The sequence below is a fragment of the Podarcis cretensis genome, assembly GCF_951804945.1.
Source record: "Podarcis cretensis genome assembly, chromosome: 13".
In the NCBI taxonomy this organism is placed as follows: domain Eukaryota; kingdom Metazoa; phylum Chordata; class Lepidosauria; order Squamata; family Lacertidae; genus Podarcis; species Podarcis cretensis.
In genome coordinates, this window is record NC_137182.1 from 7,929,230 (window position 1) to 7,944,259 (window position 15,030).

Genomic DNA, 15,030 nt, shown 5'->3' on the forward strand with positions numbered 1-15,030 from the left:
CAAACAATAGCTCTCCATGGTATCATCAGGAAGATTTTCACTAGAAGGGGGAAAGTCAAAATTCACACAAGGCATGCCCAAGCCCCCTGGTTGTCCCCAAGGGTAGCTCTAATGTTTAATAATTTTGAGAAATTAATTTACTTCTTGCATTTTGATAGCTGGATCATGCACTTGTCCTCAGATCTGTTTTTTGGCATGAGTAGGAGTAAGCTTACTGAAGCATTTCCATTGATCTTTAAATAATGTGTTGATATGGCTATCACTGTGGCTTGCTAAAAGTGAGTGATTATTAAGAGCAATAAATTCTGGCATGTCTTAATTACAAGACATGATGATGTCGATTGGAAGCTCCAGTTCTCACTGAAGTGATAAACCACAGTACCACCCAAGTCCCTTACTTTTTGTTGTTGTTGTTTAGTCGTTGAGTCATGTCTGACTCTTTGTGACCCCATGGACCAGAGCACACCAGGCACTCCTGTCTTCCACTGCCTCCCACAGTTTGGTCAAACTCATGCTGGTAGCTTCGAGAACACTATCCAACCATCTCGTCCTCTGTCGTCCCCTTCTCCTTGTGCCCTCCATCTTTCCCAACATCAGAGTCTTTTCCAGGGAGTCTTCTCTTCTCATGAGGTGGCCAAAGTATTGGAGACTCAGCTTCATGATCTGTCCTTCCAGTGAACACTCAGGGCTGATTCCCTTCAGAATGGATAGGTTTGATATTCTTGCAGTCCATGGGACTCTCCAGAGTCCCCTCCAGCACCATGATTCAAAAGCATCAATGCTTTGGCGATCAGCCTTCTTTATGGTCCAGCTTTCACTTCCATACATCACTACTGGGAAAACCATAGCTTTAACTATACGGACCTTTGTTGGCAAGGTGATGACACGTTACTTAGATGCATTGAAAAAATTGGAAAAGCACGAATTTCGAAGGATGGCTGTGCTTTGGTTTTCTGTTTCAGAAAGCATAAATTAGGTGATTTGCTTTTAAATGCAAACTTAAGTGAATCATAGAATCATAGAGTTGGAAGAGACCACAAGGGCCATCGAGTCCAACCCCCTGCCAAGCAGGAAACACCATCAGAGCACTCCTGTCATATGGTTGTCAAGCCTCTGCTTAAAGACCTCCAAAGAAGGAGACTCCACCACACTCCTTGGCAGCAAATTCCACTGTCGAACAGCTCTTACTGTCAGGAAGTTCTTCCTAATGTTTAGGTGGAATCTTCTTTCTTGTAGTTTGGAACCATTGCTCCGTGTCCGCTTCTCTGGAGCAGCAGAAAACAACCTTTCTCCCTCCTCTATGTGACATCCTTTTATATATTTGAACATGGCTATCATATCACCCCTTAACCTCCTCTTCTCCAGGCTAAACATGCCCAGCTCCCTTAGCTGTTCCTCATAAGGCATTGTTTCCAGGCCTTTGACCATTTTGGTTGCCCTCCTCTGGGCACGTTCCAGTTTGTCAGTGTCCTTCTTGAATTGTGGTGCCCAGAACTGGACACAGTACTCCAGGTGAGGTCTGACCAGAGCAGAATACAGTGGCACTATTACTTCCCTTGATCTAGATGCTTTACTCCTATTGATGCAGCACAGAATTGCATTGGCTTTTTTAGCTGCCGCGTCACACTGTTGGCTCATGTCAAGTTTGTGGTCAACCAAGACTCCTAGATCCTTTTCACATGTACTGCTCTCAAGCCAGGTGTCACCCATCTTGTATTTGTGCCTCTCATTTTTTTTGCCCAAGTGCAATACTTTACATTTCTCCCTATTAAAATTCATCTTGTTTGTTTTGGCCCAGTTCTCTAATCTGTCAAGGTTGTTTTGAAGTGTGATCCTGTCCTCTGGGGTGTTAGCCACCCCTCCCAGTTTGGTGTCATCTGCAAATTTGATCAGGATGCCCTTGAGTCCATCATCCAAGTCGTTGATAAAGATGTTGAATAAGACCGGGCCCAAGACAGAACCCTGTGGCACCCCACTAGTCACTCTTCTCCAGGATGAAGAGGAACCATTGATGAGCACCCTTTGGGTTCGGTCAGTCAGCCAGTTACAAATCCACTGAGTGGTAGCATAGTCAAGACCGCACCACATTTTACCAGCTTCTTTACAAGAATATCATGGGGCACCTTGTCAAATGCCCTGCTGAAATCAAGGTAGGCTACATCCACTGCATTCCCTTCATCTACCAGGGTTGTAATTCTGTCAAAAAATGAGATCAGGTTAGTCTGACATGACTTATTTTTCAGAAATCCAGGCTGACTATTGGTGATCACGACATTCCTTTCTAGGTGCTCACAGACTGTTTGCTTAATAATCTGCTCCAGAATCTTCCCTGGTATTGATGTCAGACTGACTGGGCGGTAATTATTTGGGTCCTCTCTTTTCCCCTTTTTGAAAATAGGGACAACATTTGCCCTCCTCCAGTCTGCCGGGACTTCGCCTGTTCTCCAGGAATTCTCAAAGATGACTGCCAATGGTTCTGAGATCACATCTGCCAGTTCTTTTAATACTCTTGGATGCAGTTCATCTGGCCCTGGAGACTTGAATACATCTAAACTAGCCAAGTATTCTTGTACTATCTCCTTAGTTATTCTGGGCTGTGTTTCCTCTGCTGAATCATTTGCTCCAAATTCTCCAGGTCGGGCATTGTTTTCTTTATCGGAGAAGACTGAGGCAAAGAAGGCATTGAGGAGTTCAGCCCTTTCTGTGTCCCCTGTTTGCATTTCACCATCTTCTCCTCTGAGTGACCCCACTGTTTCTTTCTTCTTCCTTTTGCTACGAACATACCCATAAAAGCCTTTTTTGTTGCTTTTAACCTCTCTAGCAAGCCTGAGTTCATTCTGTGCTTTAGCTTTTCTGACTTTGTGTCTACACGTCCTGGCTATTTGTTTGAATTCTTCTTTGGTGGTTTCCCCCCTTTTCCATTTTTTGTACACATCCTTTTTTAATCTTAACTCAGTTAAAAGTTCTTTAGATAGCCACCCTGGCTTCTTTAGGCACCTTCCATGTTTCCGTCTCATTGGTATTGCCTGAAGTTGTGCTTTTACTATCTCCCTCTTAACAAACTCCCAGCCATCATGAACTCCCTTTCCTTTTAGTATTACTGTCCATGGGATCTCACCCAGCACTTCCCTAAGTTTTATGAAAGTGCTGGGTGAATTTCTCTTGCACCCCTACTCGGAAGTTAAGTTTCGTTGCCTAAGAAAGTGTGTGTAGGGATGCAACCTTTGTCCCCAGAGTTTGGAGGCAAGATTTTCTGTGGCTCTGTCTGGGAATAATCCAGGTCAATGTAATTGTAGAATTTCTAAAGAGTCAGAAATTTGGATGCCATTCCCCCCCACCCTGCACTGTAATCTTATGACTGAGAAACATGTGGAAAGTGGAAAGGCATTAAGTTATTCCTGAACATTCAAAAAGTTAGTGTCAGCCTCCAGCAATGTCTATGTTACATTTGATGATAATATTACAACAGGCCTGAAACCTTTTGATCCACCAACTTTGCTGCATCCCATTAGCCATTGTTGTGTGGGCTGCCAATACCTTGACAACATTCTTGTTTTTGCAGTTGCTGACAAACAGCAACCACAGCCTCTTTATGTGCCATTCATGGCCTGGTGGGTCACACAAGTTGCACACAGTTTGTGTTGCACTCTTCAATCCTTCTTAAATGAGCGATGTTGTGTCACTTTGCAACACACTTGTGAGAAGCATGTGTCGAATCACAGGATCATAGAATTTTAGAGTTGGAAGGGATCACAAGTGTTATCTAGGCAATGCAGGGATCTTTTGCCCAATGTGGGGCTTGAATCCATGACCCTAACTGTCTCATGCTTTACAGACTGAGCTATCCAGCATGGCTAGGAGAGGGCAATTTGAGGCCAAATGTTGCAATCTTGCTGTGAAGTGGCATGCTCACTGTCAGGGAACTGCCATCAGAGCTGGAGGCGGAGGGAAGGATCCAGAGGGATGCCGGAGAGGGTCCCAGTAGGGAGAGAAGCAGCCCATCTGCTGGGGAAGGAAATCAGCGTAACACCAGTGGAGAAGGGGGGCAGAGAGGGGATTTGGAGAGGAGGCTCCAAGACTCTTCGCCAGAAACCAGCGGGAAGAGCACGGGTACTCCGCTGCCCACTCCTTCCCTGCGCAGAAGACTTCCGCGCAGGGAGAGTAGGAGGAGACTTGGCGTCAAAGAACTTCTTTGCTGGAAGAGATTCAAAAAAACACCCACTGACGGATTCTGCCAGCGACTGAGACAGCCACGAAGTGAAGGGCTGTCCAGACAGAAAGGGTTCAACCAGACAACCAAGCCAAGAGTGGCGGCAACTTACGCACAAGCAACCCCTAGAACCATTACACTCACCATTCAAAAACCCAAGCAGATGACTTTGTAATCATTTCACCCACATTATATACAGAGACAGGTGAAGATATGTAGCAAATATGTCCCTGAGCAATAACTTTTATTCAATTAGTCAAACTGCTGTTATATCTATTTAAGCATAACCTCAACATAGTGGTACCTCAGTTTTTTGAATGTAATCCGTTCTGGAAGACCGTCCAACTTCCGAAACGTTCGAAAACCAAAGCACTTCCAGAAAACTCAATACAGAAGCCACATGGCATGTTCAACTTCCAGAAAGCGTTCAAAAACCGAAGCAGTTACTTCCAGGTTTTTGGCGCTCGAAAACTAAAACGTTCAACTTTTGAGACGTTCGAAAACCAAGGTATCACTGTATACTGCAATTTTAAAAGATATAAAAATTATACTACAACCAGGGCAGCACAATATAAAATCTGGCCTTTATTAATGTCTGTCTGCCAACCACCCACTTCCTTGATCTGTTTACAGGATGCAGAACAATTATGATACAAAGCTTTGTTCTGGAAACAATTTGTATTATAGAAAGAGTGAGGAAGCATCTAGCAAAGAAGATGGCCATTCACATAAAGGAGAAAGGAGTCTCCTAGTTCAGGCATGTCCAGCCATGCAACCATGCAATCTACCGGTAGATCCCTGGCTGATCCTGGTAGATTGCAGGACCCTTATCGATCGTGGGATTAAATAAAGTTTACTGAAAGTTAACAAATAAAAGCTTTTTGCTGCTCCAGAGAAGCGGACACGGAGCAATGGTTCCAAACTACAAGAAAGAAGATTCTACCTAAACATTAGGAAGAACTTCCTGACAGTAAGAGCTGTTCGACAGTGGAATTTGCTGCCAAGGAATGTGGTGGAGTCTCCTTCTTTGAAGGTCTTTAAGCAGAGGCTTGACAACCATATGTCAGGAGTGCTCTGATGGTGTTTCCTGCTTGGCAGGGGTTGGACTCGATGGCCCTTGTGGTCTCTTCCAACTCTATAATTCTATGATTCTATGATTCTATGAACTCTGGGCAATCCTACCCCCAAAAAGTTCAACAACTATGGGCTCAACAACTCTGGGCAATCCACCCAACCCACGCACGCTCCTCCTCTCTCCAATGACAATGGGTAGATCACAGCCAGTATTTTTTATACTGGGAGTAGACTGAAATCTCTTGGGAGTTGGACGTGCCTCTCCTAGTTGATTCGGGTGAGCATGTGGCAAGGCAAACCACGGCTGCTAGAGAGACTGAAAACTTGGCAGGACATGGATGCAATCTCACACTGCCAATAGAGACTACTCATCACTCTAAACATTCGGGTGACTGACTATCACTCACTCACCACCTCCACAGTTCAAAACTGAAACTGAAGAACTCCCCGCAATGCACATGACTTTCAAAGGGATTTGAGACGGCCACGTGATTTGCACAAACTCGCTGCATGACAACCCTAGAAAAGAAAGGGAGAAAGCAAAACAGATTTTGGATTACAGCTCCATTGCACGACTTGGGACACGGGTGGCGCTGTGTTCTAAACCACATAACCTAGGGCTTGCCAATCGGAAGGTTGGTGGTTCGAATCCCCACAACAGGGTGAGCTCCCGTTGTTCAATCCCAGCTCCTGCCCACCTAGCAGTTCAAAAGCACGGCAAAGTGCAAGTGGATAAATCAGTACCGCTCCAGCGGGAAGGTAAACGGTGTTTCCATACACTGCTCTGGTTCGCCAGAAGCGGCTTACTCATGCTGGCCACATGACCCAGAAGCTGTACCCAGTAAAATGAGATGAGCACCGCAACCCCAGAGTCGTCTGTGACTGGACCTAAAGGTCAGGGGTACCTTTACCTTTACCTTTTAAGCAAAACTTATTTATTTCCTTTATTATTTGTGCTTCTAGCCCACCCTTCACCAAATGGTCTCAGCGTATGTTACAAGAATGTCACAATTCGAACAAATACAATTTGCATTAAAATATGTGTCAAAATCATAAAATAAAACCACTAAACAAACAAAGCCAATAGAACAGCCATGCACAGCAATATAGCGCTGCCATGGGGGGGGGGGGAATTCATTGGTTTCTTCATTCAAATTACAGTGATTTCCTGCTCCCATCACTTTATAACATTTTTGTGATAATTGTTGAATCAAAATATTTTATGGTGCACATTAACTTGTGTTTATCATGTGCAGAAAATTACTGTAAACTCTGACAGTTTGAATATTGAACCTTGTGGAAGTCAGACCGTTCTTCTTCTTTTCTTTGCTGCCTCAAAGCAACACAAATGCTGGATGGTTGGTTCCATTTCCCCAAATAAATAGGGCTTGAAAAATGAAGGCTGTGTGATTATGCTCTCATGGAACTCAAACCCACCCAGTAACTTTGAATTTCTGAAAGAAGATGGCTTTTGCGAGAAAAGCTGCTGTTTTATGCAAGCAGAATTGATAAACTAGGAGCACAGAGCCGTCTATTTCTTCGTAAATACACTGCCAAGAGAAAGGCAGCAGTAACCCTCCACTGAACATGGAAGAATTTGTTTATGATGTCTTTTGAATCTGCAAAGAGATTCAGCAAAGGCCAGAAGTTTGCAGTTGGCCAGTGGGGGAGCCCAGGGTGCTGCAGAGCTTGGAATCTAGAGAAGGGCAAATCTCACATAAAGGTAAAGGTAAAGGTAAAGGTAAAGGTACCCCTGCCCGTACGGGCCAGTCTTGACAGACTCTGGGGTTGTGCGCCCATCTCACTTAAGAGGCCAGGGGCCAGCGCTGTCCGGAGACACTTCCGGGTCACGTGGCCAGCGTGACATCGCTGCTCTGGCCAGAGCCAGAGCCGCACACGGAAACGCCGTTTACCTTCCCGCTGGTAAAAGGTAAAGGTAAAGGTACCCCTGCCCATACGGGCCAGTCTTGACAGACTCTGGGGTTGTGCGCCCATCTCACTTAAGAGGCCAGGGGCCAGTGCTGTCCGGAGACACTTCCGGGTCACATGGCCAGCGTGACATCGCTGCTCTGGTGAGCCAGAGCCGCACACGGAAACGCCGTTTACCTTCCCGCTGGTAAGCGGTCCCTATTTATCTACTTGCACCCGGAGGTGCTTTCGAACTGCTAGGTTGGCAGGCGCTGGGACCGAGCAGCGGGAGCGCACCCCGCCGCAGGGATTCGAACCGCCGACCTTTCGATCAGCAAGCCCTAGGCGCTGAGGCTTTAACCCACAGCGCCACCTGCGTCCCGAAATCTCACATAGTAATGTGAAATAACTTGAGACCTACCAAACCAATTCAGCCTACCAGACCCTAGATCAGTGGTTGTGTATGGAGGTCCCCAAGCCACCCCTCAAAATAACTCACAGCTCACACATAATTTTTGTGTGTTTTTGGCATAATTTTGGCCACAACTTTATTAAAAAACAAAAATGTGAGCGGTTGCTTAGGCATTGGTTGTGACTATCTGCCCCTCCCATGGGGGACAGACTGACATTCCGCACGCCTGCAAAAGTCAGAAAAGGGGAATACACTTGGGGGTAGCAACGGAGCAGGGGAGCTGCCCTCTGCCTTCCCCAAATGCAACCAGGGGCTCTTGCATGGCCCGAGCCCCTTGACAGGGTGGACAAAAGCAATAGTGAGCCCCTGTATTCCTTTAACGGAATCCCTTGCAGCAGCAGCATTAGAGGGACAGGCACTCAACCTACCAAGGGCAGGCACTCAACCACTTCCCCTCAACCAACCAAACCATAAACCAATGCCTAACCGCAACCTTACAAGTTGTGATGATTTGCTACACAGTAGGCAAAAACCAAATGGCCCCAGCCAATCAGCCAGATGGACAAAATTCCTACCGGGCCCCTGTCCCAAGAGCAGATGATCCCATGACAGGCATAGTAAGGTCAAAGCAAACAACCTTAAATATGGGGGGGGGGGGGACGGGCGATCCGATGCACGGAGCAAAAAGAGGAATCTCTACGCCTTGTGCAGGGAGTTTTAGCATTTCTGGCTGTCAATCATCAAATGGCAACATTAACATCTTCCCAACAACAAGGGAAGCCCAATCACAACAGTGGCCAACAATCAATTAGCCCACCCCACAACTTTGGAGCGTCCTGTTGGCCCCCACCGCAACACGTGCTCTCCATGAAGGAGAATACGCTTTGTCAACATTTCCATTTTTTAAAGGGAAATTCCCTTATTCCGAACAGGATTCCTCGCAAGAAAAGGGAAAAGTTGACAGCTATGGTGGGGATTCGGGAGCCCAGGGTGCTGCAGAGCTTGGAATCTAGAGAAGGGCAAATCTCACATAGTAATGTGAAATAACTTGAGACCTCCCAAACCAATTCAGCCTACCAGACCCTAGATCAGTGGTTCTCAAACTTTTTTTAAATCTTTCAGAATAAAAACTTGTTCATGCCACACTGTCCATCAGTATCTTATTGATAAGAAATATACTGGAAAACAAAAAGAGGCAACTCCTAGCAGTGCTTGATTTATACCACAGAACACAACTGCTTTATAATATGATCAGGGGATGTCCAGAAAGTATAAAACAATGCAGCTACATAAGAACACGAATATTTCCCAAAATATAATTATAAACAAGCTTCTTACATATGTACCTTAAGTATGTATGCAAACTCAACGAGAGGTGTGAGTTTGCTTTTGCTGGGTAGCCTATTTATATGAGGTCCAATTTGCAGCAAACAAACTCTCATCTCATCAGCTTTTCGAACAGACTTCTGGAACGGATTAAATTTGAGAACCAAGGTACCGCTGTATCTATATTAAACTTGGAAAATATTACAGAAGGTACTGATTTCATCCAGAGCTGCTTCTGTTCACATGCAGTTAACAAAGGCTCAGACAAATATTAAGGGATCTGCTAACCACATTCTACGCATAAACATGCAAACATGCACATACTGAGAAACAGAAACAAATTTTATTGCTGTGCTGCACTTAGTGCATTAGGAGGGTTTTATATGTAATAATATTTTGTGTTTTGGTCTTTGAAATGCTAATGCACTCGAGGCCATTTTCTTATTCCATGCAGGCGGTCAGACAGCAATTAAGCTGTTTGTGTGTCCCCTTTCCACTAAATTATCTGATGGCAAGATATCGCCGAATAGGCAGCTGATTGAATCTCTGAAGCCCATGACCTTAAGTCCTGGTTTACATTTAGAATGGACTGCATGAACTCATTCTTGTATCCACTGATGCAGATCTTTTTTTTTTTTTTTTTTTTTAAAAAAAAAAAAAAGGCTACATGATTTGGCATGACAAGGAATGAGGGACGCTGACACTCAGTGAACTGCCAAGAGTGAACAAAAGCCAAATACAGGGACAAAATAGATTTTGACTCCTCAAAAATTGTTTTCCCTGGCCAAAGAGTTCTAATAATAGTTTCCTCCTCAGTACAAAAGCACTTTTGTTTTGAATGCACTTTCAATTTCCAGATTTACTCAGTCAACTCACTGTAGTAAGGTTCCATGCAGTACTGCTGTGGATTTAGGAATTTTGACAGACTTTCAGGCATGTCCAAAGTCCATTTTGGGGGCCTAATCTGACCCGCCGGTCAGTTTAATCTGTCCCCTGTGGTAGTTCATTTCCTGTTTATAAACCTTAAACTTCAATCCTAAAAAGATCTCAACAGCCATGGGGTAAAATCCTAAAATAAAAAGCTCAACAACGGCCCTTTGGTCAGCTCCCAAGGCCCTTCACTTCATGAAATCTGGCCCTCTTTGAAAAATGTTTGGACACCACTGGATGAAAACACAAAAATATTGCTCACTGTGATGTAGCCTCTGTTCTGTTTCCTCAAAACAGAGGGGGAACTTTGAGTACTTGCTTACAATACATGATTCACATGAAATGTTACCTGGTGCACCAGAGGGTAGGAAATTGCCCAACATGATTTCAAAAAGATCTTTGAGAAAACAATATTAAATTACAGTGGTACCTCGGGTTAAGAACTTAATTCGTTCTGGAGGTCCGTTCTTAACCTGAAACTGTTCTTAACCTGGGGTACCACTTTAGCTAATGGGGCCTCCCACTACCACTGCACAATTTCTGTTCTCATCCTGAAGCAAATTTCTTAACCCGAGGTACTATTTCTGGGTTAGCAGAGTCTGTAACCTGAAGCGTCTGTAACCTGAAGTTTATGTAACCCGAGGTACCACTGTACTTAATTTGTTCCGGAGGTCCGGACTTAACCTGAAACTGTTCTTAACCTGAAGCACCACTTTAGCTAATGGGGCCTCCCACTGCTGCCGCACCACCAGAGCACGATTTCTGTTCTCATCCTGAAGCAAGGTTTTTAACCCCAGGTACTATTTCTGGGTTAGCGGAGTCTGTAACCTGAAGCATATGTAACCTGAAGCGTATGTAACCTGAGGTACCACTATATATGGATATGTATTTGGATTGTTATAAATTTATATTTATAAAATAAAAATGATTTTAAAAAAGAGGAAATTGCCCAAACCCACAACCCTCAAATTCACCACTGGATGAAAACGCCAAAATATTGCTCACTGTGATGTATCGTCTGCCCAGCTTGGTATGGTGTTTCTCCTAAAGAAACAACAGGGGTTTAGGCTGGCTGTTCAGCAAAGCCCCTGCCTTGTGTATCAACACTCAGTTTCTGAGGTTCTTTCCAGATTGTGAGGTTCTGTTTCCTCAAAACAGAGGGGGAACTTTGAGTACTTGTTTACAATACATGATTCACATGAAATGTTACCTGGTGCACCAGAGGGTAGGAAATTACCCAACAGACTGAGCTATCTAGTTGCATGAGCCAGGGAGAAGGGAACAGGTCAATACTTTCTGAAAATCTGGCATTTCTAAAAATGTAAGAAGAACGTGAGATGAGTGGATGAGTCTTGATTCTTATGCAAAGGCTGTGTGCGGAGAACAACTAGTAAGGGAGTACACCCTGGCTCACCTTTTTTTTTTTAAAAAAAAAAAAAAGGTCAGCCAGTTTGGAATAAAAGGTTTTTAAGGAAATGCTGCTGTCCTGCCTCCTGGAAAAATATGGGAAATTTACATTATTGTTGAAGTTCCCTATTCCAGCAACAGATGACACAGGAACAAGAGAAACTCTAGTCTGCTGTAGTGGGTCTATTTTATATTATTATTGCTACACCTCTGGCAACAAGCAGGAATCACATTAATTTAATGCATTATCTCTTTCCATTTGGTCATATTAAAAAAATAAAATTGATCGGAAAACTGAAACCAAGCAGGCAAACTCATGATTCTCTTCTATTCACTAACCAGCTTAAAGTTGCAAAAGCTTTTCGGAATCACTAGATGGCAATGCTGATACATGGCAACAATCTGATTTGTGGGAAACAGTTTAAATATCACCACAGCCAGCGAAAGAGATGCCTTCTTAATGTGAAACGATCCCCCTACCCACTGAACTTTATTCCACTTCCATTATCTGAAATAACGTTCAAGTGCTGGCCATCAACTTCTTCTTCATCATTTTATTTGTATGTTACTGTTCCATAGTTGAAACTACGCTCAAGGCGGCTTACAACATGACAAGATTTACATAATTACAAACATGACAGAAGTCATAAACAATAAATAAAACACATCAAAAAGTACACAACCTAATGGAAACATTTTGCACATAAATCATAAGATCTAAAACAGGGGTCAGCAAACTTTTTCAGCAGGGGGCCGGTCCACTGTCCCTCAGACCTTGTGGGGGGCCAGACTATATTTTGAAAAAATAAATAAAAATGAATGAATTCCTATGTCCCACAAATAACCCAGAGATGCATTTTAGATAAAAGCACACATTCTACTCATGTAAAAACACCAGGCAGGCTCCACAAATAACTCAGAGGTGCATTTTAAATAAAAGGGCACACCCTACTCATGTAAAAACACGACCATCCGCGGGCTGGATTTAGAAGGTGCTTGGGCCGGATCCAGCCCCCAGGCCTTAGTTTGCTTACCCATGATCTAAAACTAAAGATACAGTGGTTCCTCGGGTTTCATACGCTTCAGGTTACAGACTCCGCTAACCCAGAAATAGTACCTCGGGTTGAGAACTTTGCTTCAGGATGAGAACAGAAATCGCGTGGTGGCAGCAGGAGGCCCCATTAGCTAATGTGGTGCTTCAGGTTAAGAACAGTTTCAGGTTAAGAACAGACCTCCGGAACGAATTAAGTACTTAACCCGAGGTACCACTGTACAACAATAATACAGTGGTGCCTCGCAAGACGAAATTAATTCGTTCCGCAAGTTTTTTCTTCTTGCGAGTTTTTCGTCTTGCGAAGCACGGTTTCCCATAGGAATGCATTGAAAATCAATCAATGTGTTCCTATGGAGACCGTCCGGGGACAGAGGGGAAGGCGCGCACCTTCCCCTCTGTCCCCGGACCTGGTAAAAGCAAGGGGCGGCGGGGAGAAGATTGCTTCCCCTTTGTCCCCAGAGATTGCGGGGCAGGCAACGGGGAGAAGCAATCTTCTCCCCGCCGCCCCTTGCTTCAAAAGAGGTTCGGGGACAGCGGGGAAGACGCGCTGCGCTTCCCCGCTATCCCTGGAGCTTGCGGGGCAAGCTTCGTTTTGCGAAGCAAGCCCATAGGGAGATGCATCTTGCGAAGCAGCTAAGAAAACGAAAAACTCCTTCGTCTAGTGAGTTTTTCGTCTTCCGAGGCGTTCGTCTTGCGGGGCACCACTGTATCAATATCAGCAGCAGCTCTTTCAACCCCCCCGTAAATAATACTCCAGCCCAAGAATCTGTTAAACAGCCTCAGCTTTCGTAGCTGGAGTCAGTCAGCACTCCACTCTCCCAGTGCAGATGGGAAAGGGCCAGTAAGGCAGGGTGCAGATCTGCCAAGTCGGCTTCTGTGTACATGGAATGAAGGGTTGTCATTCCCCTCAGGCAGCAAAATGTCTTGGGCCAGTCCTGGCTTGGAATGGATTGCATGGCAAGACATTAGTTTGCACCATATTCCAGTGAAACCATGCAATTCATACGCTGGGCAACCAGCCAGGAGCTGCTGGCAGCATCCTGACATGCCCCTACCTAAACCATGTTGGGAAGAGAAGAGAAGAGGAAAATGCAGACCCTCTGTGGAGTTTGCCCTCCTAGCTGACATCATGCTGGGTCATAAGGAAAGAGTTAAATGAGTGTGAAGTGATTGGCAAGTGCGAACCCAAGGGGAGGAGTTAGAGTTGGAGTTGTTGGGAAGTCAGTTGGGAGTTGGAGAAGGAAGAGGGAGGATAAGTCTGTGGGTTGGTCTGTGGGATAATTAGTTAGGAGTTATTAGGAAGGTATAGGTCAGAAAAGAAACTAAGATTAAGAAACTGACAAGAAAAATTATCTGAAACCATAACCTTGTTCATGCTTATAAGATAAACTTGATTATTTGTTTTAATGTTAACAGCTGTCTGGACTCAGTGTGTACCCGAGAGAAATGGGTTGGTGGCAGCGGGGAAGTGATCATAGTGGTCACACCCTCCAACTGTCTAATTTGGAGAGTCAGTGTGGTGTAGTGGTTAAGAGCGGTAGTCTTGTAATCTGGGGAACCGGGTTCACTTCCCTGCTTCTCCACATGCAGCTGCTGGGTGACCTTGGGCCAGTCACACTTCTGTGAAGTCTCTCAGCCCCACTCACCTCACAGAGTGTTTGTTGTGGGGGAGGAAGGGAAAGGAGAATGTTAGCTGCTTTGAGACTCCTGAAGGGGAGTGAAAGGTGGGATATCAAATCCAAACTCTTCTTCTTCTTCTTCTTCTAATTTTTACTGGCACATCCTGAAATTACAGAACCCACTTTGGCTTCGGATTCCATCCCAGGATGTCCCAGGATTTCAGCCAAGGGGGATCAAAAGAGCGTGGAACCAAAAAACATATGTCTTTGGGTTCCACACACGTTTTGGGTTCCACACCTTGCTGGCCAGCTGCCACATGCCCCAAATGCACAAGGAGAACCACAGCTTCCTGAAGTATAGCAGTGCTTCTGGAAGTATGCCACTGTAGCCCTCCGTGTGAGTGATTGTATTTGGCAGTGGCAGTGGTGTGCGGTGCCAGGCAGTGGTGGGCACAGACACAAGCCAGTAAGGTGGTGGGCAGATGGGTGTGGCGGTCACACAGGATCCCCGGACGTTTCACTGTCTATTGATCCCTGTGCCACTACTTTATTTCTCGCTGCAACTACTCAGGCCCTATCTGGTACAATACTGAGTCCAGTCAGGTTTAAACTGGAACATAAACTTCTGTTTATTTATTGCAGTTTAATAAGCGTGTGGTTTCATAAACGGTATCGGTCAATTACAATCATGGGGTGCCTATCCAGACCTATAACTTCCGCTACCTGCTCTCCCTCACTAAACCACCTCTCAGATATTTATTTGTCTTCCTAGCTCCTAACTGTTCCTGACTCAGCTTATTTCTCTACACTAATTCAACCTACCCACAGACTCTATCCCAATTCACTCCCACTCCAACCAACCACACAACTCCCAACGAACTCCCCCCTTCACCCATCCCAGAGCTGGTTTTATAGTCCCTCTGACTCCACCCCCCTGGGTTCTGATTAGGTAACTTGTTTAACTATTTCACCTCCAGCACTCTCATATGTTAACGTCACAATGGGTGAGCCTGCAAGCAGCGGCAGTGAGATGGGGGGAGGTGTCCCAATTTCTTCTTGGGAAATGTTGGAGCATATGAAACTGCAGAGC